This window comes from Pinus tabuliformis, chromosome J (genome assembly GCF_031772625.1).
Source record: "Pinus tabuliformis cultivar Carrire ecotype Pingquan chromosome J, CPIR1, whole genome shotgun sequence".
NCBI classification, from domain to species: Eukaryota; Viridiplantae; Streptophyta; class Pinopsida; order Pinales; family Pinaceae; genus Pinus; species Pinus tabuliformis.
The window spans coordinates 425,969,734-425,986,790 of NC_142295.1; the positions used below are offsets into that span (position 1 = coordinate 425,969,734).

At 26.5% G+C, this 17,057-nt stretch overlaps 1 protein-coding gene across 1 annotated transcript in view; it reads right to left on the bottom strand.

Annotated features, from left to right (window-relative positions):
- Positions 1–10,119: 10,119 nt before the first annotated feature.
- Positions 10,120–17,057, bottom strand: part of LOC149227639 (uncharacterized) — a 122,195-nt gene continuing 115,257 nt past the window's right edge. The window contains exons 5-6 of the mRNA XM_089380560.1: positions 10,461–10,539; positions 10,120–10,315 (exon numbers count right to left, since the gene is read on the bottom strand). The gene's annotated coding sequence lies outside the window, so the exon portion shown is untranslated. The remainder of the gene's footprint in view (positions 10,316–10,460; positions 10,540–17,057) is intronic.

A 17,057-nucleotide genomic window follows, 5' to 3' on the forward strand; every position in this document is an offset into this window, starting at 1 on the left:
GAGGGGGTTGACCCCTTCTCCCAACCTTCCAAGATAGCATGGCCAAAGCTATCTTGGAGGAGTCTCATTGTCTTGGATAGTTGTCTTTTTTTCTTTTTTATTTTTTATTTTTACAAGTTTTTTAATTTTAACATTTTATTTTAAGTTGTTTGGCAAACAATAATTTTATGATACAAGTCACTTTAAAATATGGTTTCTGATATAATGATTTTTAATTTTTAATGCTTTTACAAAAATTATTCAACTTTGTGTTTAAAAAAAATTGATTGAACATATTTACTTCTTTTTCACAGCATAGCCTTTATACCCACCAAAATGACTATAAAAATTAACTCACAAAATTACATTTTGAAATTATGTTATTTAATAAAAATTAATATTTAAAATGAATTGATGTTTTTGAAAAAAAAATTGCTTCACATTACTCTCACATGAATACTTTATATACCAAGTACTTTGACATGAATACTTTATATACCAAGCACTTTGACATGAATACTTTATATACCAAGCACTTTGACATGAAAAATAACTCATAAAATTACATTTAAAATTTTGTTATTTAATAAAAGTTTATATTTAAAATTTATACAATTAAAACCTTAAATTTTACCTATTTATTTGTGTTGTTGTATTGTGTTGTGTTGTGTTGTCATATGTTGTGTTGTGTTGTGTTGTGATATGTGATGTTGTGTTGTGTGTATATATATATAATTATACACATTAACATTGTGTATTTTTCATTTTAAAATTATTGACATTTAATGTTTCAGAATATCTGTACAACAATGTTATGTTATTTGGTTATGAGTATTTGAATACGAGTATTATGTTATTTGTATGAGTATCTTTACATTTTAAAACTGCATTTATACATTTATTTCACATGTTATTATTTCCTTAGCAACAAGTGGAGTATTAAAAATAACTTATAAATTTTAAAAGATAATAATGATTTTTATTTTAAAAAGGGTCTTTCTCACCATTTTCAAAAATAGGATGCTTGATGTTGGGAAGGAGTTGTATTTTAATTTTTAATAATTATTTTATGTAACTGTCTATTTTAGTTTTAAAATTTTAATTTTATTTATTTTAATTTTCTAGTTTCACAAATAAGTTATATATTAATGATTTTTGACATGTATTTCATTTAATTAATTAATATAAGATTAGTTTTGTTTTAAGTTGGTGAACAAACTTTACATATTGCATGACAACTTTGATTTTAAATCTTTTGCATTATTCATATGGTTTTCATATAATACTTTATATAACTATCACAAATGATGTTTAAAATGTGATTTAACCAAAATTATATAACTATCGCAAATGATGTTTAAACTGTGATCTAACCAAAAATATTAATTGGAAATTAAAAAAGTTATACAAATAAGATTATAATTTAAATATTTATTATGTGATATTGTGATGTATTGAAATGTGTTGTGTTGTGTATTTTGATTCTACACAATATATTGTGCATAATTTGTACACATAATAAGTTGTGTATTTTTCATTTTAAAATTATTGAGATTTAATGTTTCAAAATATTTGTACAACAATGTTATGTTATTTGGTTATCAGTATTTGAATATGAGTATTATGTTATTTTCATGAGTATTTTACATTTTAAAAGTGCATTTATACATTTATTTTCACATGTTATTATTTCCTTAGCAACAAGTGGAGTATTAAAAATAACTTGTAAATTTTAAAAAATAATAATGGTTTTTATTTTAAAAAGGTCTTTCTCACAATTTTCAAAAAAATCATGCTTGAAGTTGGGAAGGAGTTGTATTTTAGTTTTTAATAATTATTTTATGTAACGGTCTATTTTAGTTTTAAAATTTTAACTTTATTTATTTTAATTTTCTAGTTTCACAAATAAGTTACATATGAATAATTTTTGACTTGTATTTCATTTAATTAATTAATATAAAATTAGTTTTGTTTTAAATTGGTGAACAAACTTTACACATTGCATGTCAATCTTTGATTTCAAATCTTTTTCATTATTCATATGGTTTTCATATAATACTTCATATAACTATCACAAATGATGTTTACACTGATTCAACCAAAAATATTAATTGGAAAATTAAAAAGTTATACAAATAAGATTATAATTTAAATATTTATTATGTGATATTGTGATGTAATGAAATGTGATGTGTTGTGTATTTTGATTCTACAATAATATATCGTGCATAATTTGGTGTATTTTAAATTAATTGAATTTTTTTATACCAATTATAAATCATTGTAAAAATCTAAAATTATGTTATTTAATAAAACATAATACTTAAATTAATTGAATTTTTTTATACCAATTATAAATCATTGTAAAAATCTAAAATTGTGTTATTTAATAAAACATAATACTTAAATTAATTGATGTTTGAAAAAAATCAACTTCACATTTTAAATGTGTGAAGTATTAAACTGTGTTGCCTCTTGGTAATATTTAATTGTATACCTATAATATTGTGTATTATTTGATGTATTTTAAATTAACTGAAACTTTTAAAATTTGGAATTTAATAAATGTTAGCTTTTATAATATTTGTACAATATGTAAATCATAAATTTCAAGCTTTGATTTCAAATCTTTTTCATTATTCATATGGTTTTCATATAATACTTTATATAACTATCACAAATGATGTTTCAAATGAGATTTAACCAAAATTATATAACTATCACAAATGATGTTTACATTGATTTAACCAAAAATATTAATTGGAAAATTAAAAAGTTATACAAATAAGATTATAATTTAAATATTTATTATGTGATATTGTGATGTATTGAAATGTGATGTGTTGTGTATTTTGATTCTGTTTTATTAATACCCAACCATAGGTGAGTTAATAAAAATAAATTTGTAAAATTGTAAAAATACAGTCATCATAGCATGGCCAAAGAGCCATAGAAGTCTTTTATTGTTTTTTCTTTTTAAGAATTCTAGCTTAATTTTGTAATTTTGCTCTTTGATTTAATGATTTATTTTGATGTTATATTAATTATATAACTTGTTTAATTAATTTGATTTAAACTTGTGATTTAAAAAATAAAAAAATTTAACTGCATCTTTGACATTTTAAATTTATATGGATCACATTCATATGGTTTTTCACATAATAGGATATGTAATGGTTTATAAATTTCATAATTTATACAAATAAGATTTTAAATTTTGTATATTTTGACAAAAAGTTACAATTGATTTCATGAAATTGCTTTCACAATTTCATGTGAGATGGTTAGTATTTATAATCATTATTTAAAAAAATATTTGATTAAAGTATTTACAACTTTTGTTATTTGTTATTACAAATTAAAGTTTCTTATTATTAATTATTTAATTGGGGAAGTGAAATAAGATTAATTTTATTTTAAATTTGTGATTTTATTTTAAATTTCAATTTTTTATGGATTACATTCATATGGTTTTCTCACATATATATATATATATATATTTTTTCATGGAGAAATCCTCATATGGCCGAAGCCCACAGATTTTTACAATCAATATGGTCGAAGCCAGTAGAATGTTTCAGCAGAATACAACATAGCAGTTACAAATCTGTAGCGAGGGGGGCCTTAGTGAAATCTAACATGGAAATCTGTAGCGAGGGGGGCCTTAGTGAAATCTAACATCGCTGGGGTGAGAAAGCCATCCGCCTATCATGCACGTCATGTGCACATATGGTTTTCACATATACCAACCACAAATGATATTGAAAATTTTTAAATACAAATTAACAATTGAAAATTTCAAAATACTGTCATCATTGTCCTATTGAAGTTGTAGTATCTCCATTCTATGCATAATACTGTCACATTCAATCTATTAGGCCATATTGGTTCTTGTTAATCTGCAAATTATGTTTTGTATATATTGACTGTACCTATTTTCTTAGCAAATGATGTAATACTTGCCATTATATTTCTTATATAATACTATCTAGCTTTTTTTGGTGTGAAAATTTCAAAATTATTTTAAATTTATATATTTTGGTACAAAATAAAATTATTATTAAAACTTTAAAGCTAAGTGACAAGTATCAAGAAATGAAAATAGATGGAAAAAGGTAAATGGAATTGTTTTGCAATTTCATACATAATTAGTGAAATCTATAATGGATTATTGTTTATTGGATTTTAAAAAAATATAAAATATTGAATTGTATGCCCCATCAACAAAGCAAATGGAAAGAACAGTGGATGGGGAGGGGAGGCTAGAAGTGTTTTAGTAAAAAGTTTTTTTTGACAAAGATTCATCATATATTAGTAGAATTTTTGTACATCCTCAAACTCTTTTTAATACATTATTAAATTTTTTTTGGGAAATTTTCACTTTGTTAAGTATTTTTAATTGACTATTTTACTTTTATTTTGCAAACAATAATTTATGATTTAGACTTGGCATTTTAAAAAAATTGATTGATCATATTATAATTTGAACTTACTTCTTTTTCACAGCATAGCCTTTATACCAACCAAAATGACTATAAAAATTAACTCACAAAATTACATTTTAAAATTATGTTATTTAATAAAAATTAATATTTAAAATGAATTGATGTTTTTGAAAAAAAATCTGCTTCACATTACTCTCACATGATACTTTATATACCAAAGCACAAATGGTTGAAAAATAACTCATAAAATTACATTTAAAATTTTGTTATTTAATAAAAATTTATATTTAAAATTTATACAATTAAAACCCTAAATTTTACCTATTTATGTGTTGTGTTGTATTGTGTTGTGTTGTTATTGTTGTTGTTGTTGTGTTGTGTTGTGTTGTGATATGTGATGTTGTGTTGTGTGTATATATAATTATACACATTAACATTGTGTATTTTTCATTTTAAAATTATTGAGATTTAATGTTTCAAAATATTTGTACAACAATATTATGTTATTTGGTTATGAGTATTTGAATATGACTATTATGTTATTTGTATGAGTATCTTTACATTTTATAAATAACAAGTGGAGTATTAAAAATAACTTATAAATTTTAAAAGATAGTAATGATTTTTATTTTAAAAAGGGTCTTTCTCACAATTTTCAAAAATAGGATGCTTGAAGTTGGGAAGGAGTTGTATTTTAATTTTTATTAATTATTTTATGTAACTGTCTATTTTAGTTTTAAAATTTTAATTTTAATTTTTTTAATTTTCAAGTTTCACAAATAAGTTACATATTAATGATTTTTGATTTGTATTTCATTTAATTAATTAATATAAGATTAGTTTTGTTTTAAATTGATTTTGATTTGTATTTCATTTAATTAATTAATATAAGATTAGTTTTGTTTTAAATTGATTTGTATTTCATTTAATTAATTAATATAAGATTAGTTTTGTTTTAAATTGGTGAACAAACTTTATGTGTCAAACTTTGATTCCAAATCTTTTGCATTATTCATATAGTTTTCATATAATATTTTATATAAATATCATAAATGATGTTTAAAATGTGATTTAACCAAAATTATATAACCATCACAAATGATGTTTAAATTGTGATTTAACCAAAAATATTAATTGGAAAATTAAAAAGTTATACAAATAAGATTATAATTTAAATATTTATTATGTGATATTGTGATGTATTGAAATGTGTTGTGTATTTTGATTGTACACAATATATTATGCATAATTTGGTGTATTTTAAATTAATTTGCGTGTGTATATATAATTATACATATTAACATTGTGTATTTTTCATTTTAAAATTGTTGAGATTTAATGTTTCAAAATACTTGTACAACAATGTTATGCTATTTGGTTATATGAGTTTGTATGAGTATTTTTACATTTTAAAACTACATTTATACATTTATTTCACATGTTATTATTTCCTTAGCAACAAGTGGAGTATTAAAAATAACTTGTAAATTTTCAAAGATAATAATGATTTTTATTTTAAAAAGGGTCTTTTTCACAATTTTCAAAAATAGGATGCTTGAAGCTAGGAAGGAGTTGTATTTTATTTTTTAATAATTATTTTATGTAACTGTCTATTTTAATTTTAAAATTTTAATTTATTTATTTTAATTTTCTAGTTTCACAAATAAGTTATATATTAATGATTTTTGACATGTATTTCATTTAATTAATTAATATAAGTTGGTGAACAAACTTTACATATTGCATGTCAAACTTTGATTTCAAATCTTTTGCATTATTCATATGGTTTTCATATAATACTTTATATAACTATCACAAATGATGTTTAAAATGTGATTTAACCAAAATTATATAACTATTACAAATGATGTTTACACTGTGATTTAACCAAAAATATTAATTGGAAAATTAAGAAGTTACACAATTTTTAAATTAATTGAATTTTTTTATACCAATTATAAGTCATTGTAAAAATCTAAAATTGTGTTATTTAATAAAACATAATACTTAAATTAATTGATGTGTTTGAAAAAAAATCAACTTCACATTTTAAATGTGTGAAGTATTGAATTGTGTTGCCTCTTGGTAATATTTAATTGTATACCTATAATATTGTGTATATTTGATGTATTTTAAATTAATTGAAACTTTTAAAATTTGAAATTTAATAAATGTTAGCTTTTATAATATTTGTACAATATGTAAATCATAAATTTCAATAAGTTTATTTTATTTTACTACCACAAACGATATTCACAAACAACATTCAAAATGTCCATAAAAAAATATTAATTGAAAAATAAAAAATTTATACAATAAGATTATAATATTATTTAAGTTTCCTTTGTATTTATTATGTGATATTGTGTTGTGTGATGTGATATTTGATTGTACACCTAATATTGTAAAAATATAAACAAAATAAATAAACTCACAAAAATAAATAAATAAATAAACATACAAAAGTGTAAAAGTATATTATAATTAAGGGAGATGTTTCTTAGTAATTTTATTTTTTAAGAATTTTAATACCCAACCATAGGTGAGCTAATAAAAATAAATTTATAAAATTGTAAAAATACAGTCATCATAGCATGGCCAAAGAGCCATAGAAGTCTCTTATTGTTTTTTCTTTTTAAGAATTCTAGCTTAATTTTGTAATTTTGCTCTTTGATTTAATGATTTATTTTGATGTTATATTAATTATTTAACTTGTTTAATTAATTTGATTTAAACTTGTGATTTAAAAAATAAAAAAATTTAACTGCATCTTTGACATTTTAAATTTATATGAATCACATTCATATGGCTTTTCACATAATAGGATATGTAATGGTTTTTAAATTTCAAAATTTATACAAATAAGATTTTAAATTTTGTATATTTTGACAAAAAGTTACAAATGATTTCATAAAATTGCTTTCACAATTTCATGTGAGATGGTTAGTATTTATAATCATTATTTTAAAAAATATTTGATTAAAGTATTTACAACTTTTGTTATTTGTTATTACAAATTAAAGCTTCTTATTATTAATTATTTAATTGGGAAGTGAAATAAGATAAATTTTATTTTAAATTTGTGATTTTATTTTAAATTTCAATCTTTTATGGGTTACATTCCATATGGTTTTCACATATACCAACCACAAATGATATTGAAAACTTTTAAATACAAATTAACAATTGAAAATTTCAAAATACTTTCACCATTGTCCTATTGAAGTTGTAGCATCTCCATTCTATGCATAATACTGTAATCTGCAAATTATGTTTCTGGACCTATTTTCTTAGCAAATGATGTAATACTTGCCATTATATTTCTTATATAATACTATCTAGCTTTTTTTGGCCTGAAAATTTTGAAATTTGTACGATTTTAAATTTATATATTTTGGTACAAAATAAAATTATTGTTAAAACTTTAAAGCTAAGTGAAAGGTATCAAGAAATGAAAATAGATCGAAAAAGGTAAATGGAATTGTTTTGCAATTTCATACATAATTAGTGAAATCTATAATGGATTATTGTTTATTAGATTTTAAAAAAATATTAAATATTTAATTATATGCCCCATCAACAAAGCAAATGGAAAGAACAAGAGATGGGGAGGGGAGGGGAGGCTAGAAGTGCTTTAGTAAAAAGTTTTTTTGACAAAGAGTCATCACATATTAGTAGAATTTTTGTACATCCTCAAACTCTTTTTAATACATTATTAATTCTTTTTTGGGAAATTTTCACTTTGTGAAGTATTTTTAATTGACTATTTTACTTTAATTTTGCAAAGAATAATTTCTGATTAGACTTCCCATTTTAAAAAATTTGATTGATCATATTATAATTTTATTACATTATTTTTCATATAATCGCGCCAACTAAGAAATCAAGTGCAAATTGTATTATTATTTTTAATGTACACACTCAAACTATATTTTAATACAATTAATTTTTTTTTTTTGGGGAAAGATAGCATGGCCAAAGCTATTTTAGAGGAATTTCAAATTTTCAAATTCTTTTTAACATTTTTCTCACATTTACATTACATACATTATTTGTTCACAAAATCAAGTTAAAATTCTTAAAAAGAAAAACAATAGAATTTGCAATGGGGCTTTGGCCATGCTATGATGACTATTACTATATTAAAATCTATAAATCAAATGAAAAATATCCATTTATTAAAAAAATCAAAATTTTGATTTTTGTCCAAATATTACAAAAGGCCTCTATTAATTTAAAATACAACAAATAATGCACAATATTATATATAGGCATACAATCAATCAATACATTTCAATTACATTACAAGGCAACTATACTCAAATCATTTTTACTTTTATTTTCCAATTAATATTTTTTAATAATATTTTAAACATCAGGGTGGAAGTGGAATTTTAAAATGTAAATTTAAAATCTATATACATCTTCTTATAATAAAAATACAAATTTACATATTCACAACCATATAACATTACATTGTTTTACAAATATTTTTAAAACATTATATACCAATAACAAATTAATTTAAAATACACCATATTACACACTAAGTTAGTGTATAATCATTATTACTATCACAACACAACATTAATTTTCATGGTCATTTGTGTTTGGTTTATAAGATACCAAGTGAAAAGTATTGTGAATGTGAAAAGAGATGAGTATACTTAAATCAAATTTAAAATTTGAGGTTGGATTTCTTTTTCAAACACATCAATTAATTTTGAGTATGTTTTGTTAAATAAAACAAATTTAGATTTTTACATTGATTTGTGGTTGGTATAAATTTTTTTAATTAATTTAAAATACACCAAACTATACACAATATTATATGTGTACAAACAAAATACACAACACCAAACATTTTCAATACATTACATTATTACATTATAACACAACTTAAATAAATATTCAAACTATAATCTTATTTGTATCACTTTTTATTTTTTCAATTAATATCTTTGGTTAAATCACATTTCAAACATCCTATTTGATTGGTATATAGGGTATTATATGAAAACCATATGAATGATGAAAAAGATTTGAAATCAAAATCAGAAATCATTAATATATCACTTATTTGTGAAACTGCAAAATTAAAATAAATAAAGATAAAATTTTAAAACCACAATAAACAATTACATAAAATAATTACTAAAAATTAAAATACAACTCCTTCCTAACTTTAGGCATGTTTTACTAGTTATTTTTCAACCATTTGTGCTTGGAATATAAAGTATCATGTAAAAGTTATGTGAATGTGAATGTGAAAGTGCTTGGTATATAAAATATTATGTGAGAGTAATGTGAAGTTGACTTTTTCTCAAAAACATCAATTCATTTTAAATATTAATTTTTATTAAACAACATGATTTTAAAATGTAATTTTATGAGTTAAGTTTTACAGTCATTTTGGTTGGTATAAAAAGCCAATTAAATGTAATACAAGTAATGTAAATGTGAATATAAAGTTGAATATTTTTTTTATAAAAGCATAATTAATTAGATTAATTATAAATCAGAAAATCAGAAAATTATTGTTTGCAAAATTATCTGAAATAAAATGTTAAAAGTAAAATATTCCTTTAAAAAACTGAAGCAATTTTTTTTTCAAGGCTATCCAAGACAATGAGACTCCTCCAAGATAGCTGTGGCCATGCTATCTTTGAAGGTTGTGGGATGGGTCAACCCCCTCTCCAAAAAAATCTGATTATGTATTAAAATATAGTTTTTGAAGAGTACATAAAAATTAATAATACAATTTACAATTACAAATATACTAAGAAATATTCTTCTTAATATATGATAATTCTGTGCCCAAAAGCCTTTGCCAAAGCAATCCCCTCCTTTGTTCTTTCCATCTACCTTTTTGATCCTGACCTTCTTGATCCCTGCATACAATTAAAAGATTATAATTTTGATAATAAATTTATTTTAAAATAATAAATAACAAAAAATTAAATATTTTTTTAAGAGGCCATCAAAATTATAGTCCATTAAACATGCAGTGTGAAATTGCAAAACAATTCCATTTACCTTCTCATATATAATTTTTGTTGTTACAACACTCTATCTGGGTTTGAGTGAAAAAGCTTCCCATCTATTTTTTTTATACCTGTTTCATATGATAAAAAGCTTTACTGTTTTAATAATAATTTTATTTTAAAATAATAAATAACAAAAACAATTAATTAAATACTTTTTAAAATAATGATTATAACTAATAAAAATTTCACACCATTTCACATGAAACTGTAAAAGTAATTTCATCTCCTCATTTATAACTTCTTGTCAAAAGCCCTAAAGCTTTCCATCTATTTTTTTTATACCTGTTTCATATGATAAGAAGCTTTACTGTTTTGATAATAATTTTATTTTAAAATAATAAATAACAAAAACAATTAATTAAATACTTTTTAAAATAATAATTATAACTAATAAAAATTTCACTCACCATTTCACATGAAACTGTAAAAGTAATTCCATCTCCTCATTTATAACTCCAGGTCAAAAGCCCTCTCTCCATCCACTTGTTTTATACCCATCCACTTGTTTTATACCCGTTTGATAAAATAAGAAAATTAAATATCATAAACAAATATGCTATTAGATCATAAACAAAAACAAAAAATATCCTTTCATTGTAAATTTCACCAGTTATCGCATATCAAGTAAACAGAGATAAAATTAGTTATTATAATTCCTGCCTGGAAGATACTTTAGGAACCATAGAATGGCCATTTACGCACCTCAAGATTGACTGTCAATCAAGGTAAGCAACTTTGTAGCTATATGGATTTGCATAGGTATATTTTAATTAAAATGCAAAATAAATAAATAACAAAAAACATTAAAGTAAATTAATTATGTTAAAGAAACATGTTAACACCAATTGATAACGAATTAGTGATAGAAAAACATCAACTACCAAAAACGCTTGCCAGATTCTCTGATTGGCCATTGCCCTCACAAAATATGAAAATATATTTAAAACATGTGTTACATTCATGTGCCACACACTCTGAGGGGAGGTCATTGGGCTCACACAAGTCACTACAGCTGCCTGGCCTGGCCTCTTTGAATCATGAGGGAAGTAACTCAGTAAGTTGATGGGAGAGCGATCAAGGCCCTACAGAACAAGGCAAACTACTGAATTGAGTCTGTTTTGCCCTACAACGTAGGACAGGCTACTCAATTGAGTCTTTTTGCATTAATGTACACCCATTATAAATTCCGCTGAACCGGTACAGTTGGGAACCAAACCCATTGTACAATTCAGTATGTTTTAGATATGGTACATCAATTGACCTGTAGCATAGTTGATAAAATTACCTATCAAGTCCAGAGGAGCTTATTATGCATGATTAATTTGATACTTTGAAAAGCTACACAACATTCAAAAAAGATAAAGATATTTCATTGTTGATTATGCAGGATGAATATAGTGAATTTCCATCAGAGGACATGTGCAATTTACCTTCAAGGACAATAAAAATATATTTTTGGGTTGCCTGGAACAATAGAATATTCCCCCTACAGGTATCTTATGATATATGTCAGTTTGGAGAGCATCAGACTGAAGATATATTTCAGGTTCCTGGAAGAATAGAATATTCCCCATACAGCAGGTATCTTAAAGATGAGAGAGAAATAATAGTAAAAGAACTATTGGACATGTATCAGATAGTGTCTAGTAAAAGCCCCTGTCTATCCAGTAGTGTGACAGATCGGTTTGGGGAGCATCAGACTGAAGATCTGAAGGTTGCATGTTCGGTCCACACTGGCCACATTGTATTTTTGTAATTCATTATTTAAAAGGTTTGTTGAACACTAAAGCGATAAATGAAGGCAATACAGGGAATTACTATGACAAAAGAAAAGTTCATTCCTGTAACACTCAAGCAGGCATCTGTCAAATACTGTAACAGAAGGTGAAACTAAATGACTTCATTAGTAATTTAAGTTTGTGTATCCAGTAGTGTGACGCCTACATTTGGGGAGCATCAGACTTAAGATCTAAGGTTGCATGTTCCGTCCACACTCACCACATTGCATTTTTCTGTAATCAATTCTTCAAAAGGTTTGTTGAACTAACTAGATAAATGAAGGCAGTCCAAGGAACTACTATGACAAAAGAAAAGTTCACTCTACATGGCAAACTCTAACACTCAAGAAGGCATCTGTCGAGTACTTGTAACAGAAGGTGAAACTAAAAGACTTCATTAAGAACTTGTATGTCTATCCGTAGTGTGACACCTAGGCTTGGAGAGCATCAGACTGAAGGTTGCATGTTCGGTCCACACTCACCACATTGCATTTTCTGTAATTTGTTCTTCAAAAGTTTTGTTGAACTAAATAGATAAATGAAGGCAATCCAAGGAATTACTATGACAAACTAAAGTTCACTCTATATGGCAAACTGTAACACTCAATCAGGCATCGGTCAAATACTAGCAGCACACTGAAGATTGCATGTTCGGTCCACACTCACCACATTGCATTTTCTGTAATTCGTTCTTCAAAATGTTTGTTGAACTAAATAGATAAATCAAGGCAATCCAAGGAATTACTATGACAAACGAAAAATTCACTCTACATAGCAAACTGTAACACTCAAGCAGGCATCTGTCAAATACTTGTTACAGAAGGTGAAACTAAATGACTTCATTAGAAACTTAAGTTTGTCTATCCAGTAGTGTAACAGCTAGGTTTAGAGAGGGTCAGACTGAAGATCTGAAGGTCCACACTCACCACATTGCATTTTTTGTAACTCATTCTTCAAAAGGTTTGTTGAAATAAATAAATAAATGAAGCAAATCCAAAGAATTCCTGCGACAAAAAAAAAGTTCACTGTACATGTCAAACTGTACCAACTCAAGCAGGCATCTGTCAAATCTTGTAACAGAAGACTGGCTCTCACAGACTTTTGAAGTGAAATATGATGCCTTGAGCACTGACATGAATACTGTGGTCAGGCAAAACCAGTAGCCTATTGCTTTTCAAAGTAGAAATTGATTCACAAAGAGAAGCTTTTATGCATCTATGAGCATTGAGAAGGAAATATTGACCCTTATGCATGTTGTCGAAAAATTCAAGCCATATTTATCCGGACAACACCTCAAAATTGGAACAGAGCATGAAACTTTGAAGTATTCATTATCCCAATGAAATTTTAGTGAACAAGCAGGAAAGTAAACTACAAGGCTTTTTCTTTGAGATTCAATACAAGAAGGGCATAAATAATGCTTCAGCCGATTTCTTATCTATGCTATCTATCAGAACTGGGATGGGAAAAAGAATTATTAGCTGTATGTGCAAAAGATGAGAGGGCAGCTCATAGGCTACAAAACTCAAAAAAAAAAAACCTAGGAGGGCAAATGGATATGCATTTTTAGGCAATCTGATTTTTTTATAAGAATTGCACATATCTAGTACAGAAATCTATATTTTAACAAGGCAGAGATAGAAGAATGCCAATCCTCAACTGCTGTTGGTCAAAAGTTGACATTCCAGTGGTACAAGGACATTCCAAGGATCTGGAACTTCTCATGCAAGCTATTCAATCAAAGTCCTGATAAATGAGGGTATTTAGGCATTGCATAAGTAGCAACCTCTTGATCCACCAGCAAAGATTGACCATCTTAAACCTTGCCCCTAAACTTGAAAGACTTCTCGATTGGAAAGAAGATGACAATTCAGTCTGTGTAAATTGCAATGGTTTTCAAATGGGAAATAAATTTACCCTAATTAAACTCGAGTGGATCCAAATGATTGTTCATGGGACATAGACTGTGAATCAGAACTACGCATTGGTATATCTACCGCGGCACAGACACCTTGTTTGGACATTGTAACAAAGTTACAAACTATGCAAATGACCAATTATCAAATCAAAACACTGAGTGCTAGAGACTGATAACGAAGTGACCAACCATTTATCAAATCAAAACATTGAGTAGCTCAGACTGATCACTAAGTGACCAATTTTAAATCAGAGGGAAGATACACAACCGATTACACTGATTAAGAAAACAAACAATACCATATACGTATACATAGAAACCCCAAGTACCCCAGATATAAGTTATAGATAAAGTGTACTGTTCGTCCCCACAGCAAATCCTGACACCCTTTCTTTGTGAAAAATCTAGACATTTCACGAGAATTGTGTGCCATAGAGCAGCCCAAAAAGTCTAGACACTTGATCATGATTAATCGTGTGAGTCATCAAATAAAAAGCCTGCTAATAAAGTCATCAAGCCTTTCTTACAGAAAATTATAGACACACGCATCAATAAACCGTGTATTCTACGCTGCAAGACATGCTGAATTGGGTTTGTTCTGGTTAATAGCAATGTGTCAGCGGTCCATTCCTAATTATTGGGTGCACAATAGGTGTCAATTAAAATCTTCTCACCTTTGGCATCCAACCAGCCAGAATGACCAGGTTCATCTGAATGTTTACTGGCCAGATGCTCTTGCACCCTTTTCCTCCCCATCCAGAATATCCCTTCTTGCTCATAGCTTCATGGGCAGATCTTTTTATTTGACATCCACTTTCTGCATTTATTTCTCTTAGTTAAAGGGGAAACCCAGAAGAAGGGATAGAAAGTAGATAACCAACACCAACAGTTTGGTTTGACTGCTCATAATACTGGCTCAGGATACCTCATAAGATAGGTTAAGAAAAAAAAAGTTTACAAGAGTGTGTTACATCACCTTACTGGTAACATCATCCTCCTACATCCATGCTCATTTCTGGCTCCATATTTCATCTACCTCACTGGTGGATTTCTGACACCTTTAAAATCCCTTACAGGCTCATTCCTAAAGAAGATTTAAAGATAAATTTTAAATTAATTGAATTTCTATCTTACTGATTTGATTTCTGACACCTTTAAAGTCCCTTACTGACTCACTCCTAAAGCAGTTTTAAGGATACATTTTAAATCAATTATAATAAAGTCAAAAGACTACTTTAAATCAATTATAATAAAGTCAAAAGACTAATTATAATAAAGTCAAAAGACTAAAAGAATCTAACTAGTGAATGTACCCTAGGGCCTACCTACATTACGCTCCTATGTTATAATTTTACGGACACTAAACAAAGTGAAGGGACCCTGTTTAAATGCTCCTAAGTTATGACGGTATATAGACACTATATAGTGGCATTATAAATATTCAGAAAGTGCGAACAATTTTACATTTTCTTTGTCCACTTTAGCAGGAGATGGACTATGAGTTGGGATAAGAGTTATCCACCATGGTTGGTTGTTATAGGATGGGGAAAAGAATATTTGGGTAGTTGCTTTTTGGTGAAGTTTTTCTGCACTAACTTTGTACTTTTTAGGAGGGTTAAATCTTTTCCTCAGCAAATTCATCAATGGATAACCGGGTACTTCCTTGTAAGTTATGAGGGAACCGGCACCACATTGTTTTAGGGAAAAATTAATAAATGGAACTTGTTAAAGGCATAACATATATGGATGGAATTAGATAGATAAAAATGTACTTGTAATTCTTATAATGTTGTTGAACAGAGAAAACAATGTTGTTGAACAAAGAAAAATGGATTGTTGTTTGGGAGTTGTTTGATGTAAGAGAACATTTTCTTTGGTTTGGAGATAGGTTAATTGTTCTAGCTTTGACTACTTCTACCCCCCTAAAGGGAGATTATCAACAAATACTCCAGTGTTACCAGTCTTACTCTCTAAGACTAGTTGTTATTGGCATAAATAAACACAATAGAAACATAAGGAATGAGCTGGGTTTCTGTCCATCTAAGATCAATATGCAAGGGAATGCAAAGCATAAATGCTAGTGTATTACTCTCTTAAATTGAAAAAACCTAAATGGCATTTTTATGGGCCTGGGTTACAGAAATGTTTGCAGTAGTAGTAGACTGAATAGGAAGGAAAATGTAGGAAGTACATTTCTTTTCAACCTTTTCTAAACCATTTATGTAGGGATTGATTTTGGACAAAACTATACTAATTTGCTTCAGGTTAATATTGTGTAGAATGAAAAGAAAGAGCTTAGGGTGAACTACTTATTAGAACAAATCACATACCTAGGATTTGTCCCACCTTAGAGTAAACAAAGGTGCAAACCCTTGTCAAGTATTTGAACCTTCTTTCCTTAGCTATCCTAGGTAGGCCCCAAGCACACTTTGTGCCAGTTCACTGTTATAGGTAATAAAATGGTTAATAATCTGACTCGTGTAAGCTCAACATGGCATGGATTGTCTGTCACTCAACTAAACAAGAAACATCCAATAACCAAATTTTCTGTTTACAAAAGTGAAGGGACTAAAAGAATTGTAATAAAATTTAACTCACTTATTGAACTTCTACAAACAATGTCTAAAAAGAAAATTCTGGAAACCAAAATTTTTCTACAAGTTTAAACATTAGAAGGTTTTATGCTAACAACACCAATTAATTGTTGCAAGTCACTGAATGGTTAATAATCTCACTCCAAATAAGCTCAACCTATTCGTTTATAAACTCAACATGGCTTGGACTTCTGGTCAACCTTTACATTTTAAATGTCCAATAACAATGCACAGAGTAAAAAAAAACTAATAAAATTGCAATAAAATTCTACTTGCATATTGAACTTCTACAAAAT